Raw genomic sequence first — 1,782 nt, 5'->3', positions numbered from 1 at the left:
TAATTAATTAATTATTTTAAAAAATTTTTTAAAAACCCAACTATACAGGGAGTTCCCTGGTGGCATACTGGTTAGGATTCCAGGCTTTCACTGCCATGGCCCTGGTTCAGTCCCTGGCCAGGGAACTGAGATCCCCTAAGCTGTGCAGCGTGGCCAAAAAAAAAAAAAAAAAAACCTATATATCATCTATACATCATGAAACCACAACAATATTAAAAGAAATTATATGTGATCAAGAGTTCTATATCGGCTCATGACCTTCAGTGTGCCGGATTCAGCACAATGGCGCCCTCCAGGAAGTTCTTCGTTGGGGGGAACTGGAAGATGAACGGGCGGAAGAACAATCTGGGGGAGCTCATCAACACTGAACGCGGCCAAGGTGCCGGCCGACACCGAGGTGGTTTGCACACCCCCCACCGTCTACATTGACTTCGCCCGGCAGAAGCTAGATCCCAAGATTGCAGTGGCTGCACAGAACTGCTACAAAGTGGCTAACGGGGCCTTTACGGGGGAGATCAGCCCTGGCATGATCAAAGACTGTGGAGCCACGTGGGTGGTCCTGGGGCACTCGGAGAGAAGGCACGTCTTTGGGGAGTCAGATGAGCCGATTGGGCAGAAGGTGGCTCACGCCCTGGCAGAGGGACTTGGAGTAATTGCCTGCATTGGGGAGAAGCTAGATGAGAGGGAAGCTGGCATCACCGAGAAGGTCGTTTTTGAGCAAACCAAGGTCATCGCAGATAATGTGAAGGACTGGGGCAAGGTTGTCCTGGCCTATGAGCCTGTGTGGGCCATTGGTACTGGCAAGACTGCGACACCCCAACAGGCCCAGGAAGTACATGAAAAGCTCTGGGGATGGCTTAAGTCCAACATCTCTGATGCAGTGGCTCATAGCACCCGCATCATTTATGGGGGTTCTATGACTGGGGCAACCTGCAAGGAGCTGGCAAGCCAGCCTGACGTGGATGGCTTCCTTGTGGGGGGCACTTCCCTCAAGCCTGAATTCGTGGACATCATCAATGCCAAACATTAAGCCCTGCCCGTTTCTGCTACCCTTCCTGCTGAGACAGGGACTAGGTAGCTCAGAAGCCCAGTAACTGTACTGCCCCCTGACCTTCACACGTGCTTCTGATGGTGTCACTTGCTGCCTCTTGTGGCCTAATCCAAAGTGTACCTCTTCCTTTACCGTTTACACCCTACCCTGTAATGGTTGGGACCAGGCCACTCCCGCTTCCACTTACTGTATCATTTGGAACTCAACCTCTCACCAAGGTGGCTTTAGCTTGGCTGAGAGGTGGGAGGGGTGTTTGCTTATGGGTCCCCTCAGTCCCCAGTGAAGGCAGGAGCAAGAACCCGTCCTGTCCCATCTCACGCCATGAGGTCGGGCTGAGAGAAAGCCCTGTCCTCTGCTGAGGCCAGGGTGCTGCTCCCTCCCACGGTGCCAATGCCTGTGTGTGTTGTGTCTGTGAGCAGTCCCACGTGTGTGGGAAATAAACACCTGGCACTAAAAAAAAAAAAAAAGAGTTCTATATCAAGTAAATCTTCTGAAGAAAGTAAGACAGAAAGAGGTACAAGTAGAAAAAATATAGAAAGATGTTCCAGATCATTCGTGAAAGCAAAATAATTTGAATGGCTTTCAAAAGGAAATTATTTAAGTACATTATAGTACATCCATATCACAGAATAATACAAAGCCACCAAAAATGATGTAGCTGTGTATTTATTCATTTAGAAAAATGCTCACAATCTATTAAATAAAAAGGCAAATCATCAAACAGAATTATA

The 1,782-nt window shown here is 48.7% G+C and overlaps 1 pseudogene; it reads left to right on the top strand.

Moving 5' to 3' along the window:
• The first annotated feature begins 260 nt into the window (after window positions 1-260).
• LOC132491910 (triosephosphate isomerase-like) lies at window positions 261-1,442 on the top strand (annotated as a pseudogene).
• The last annotated feature ends 340 nt before the right edge of the window (window positions 1,443-1,782 follow it).

The sequence above is a fragment of the Mesoplodon densirostris genome, chromosome 6, assembly GCF_025265405.1.
Source record: "Mesoplodon densirostris isolate mMesDen1 chromosome 6, mMesDen1 primary haplotype, whole genome shotgun sequence".
Classification (NCBI taxonomy): Eukaryota; Metazoa; Chordata; class Mammalia; order Artiodactyla; family Ziphiidae; genus Mesoplodon; species Mesoplodon densirostris.
Note: the sequence above shows the minus strand (reverse complement) of the source record. Positions and strands in the feature narration are given on the sequence as shown.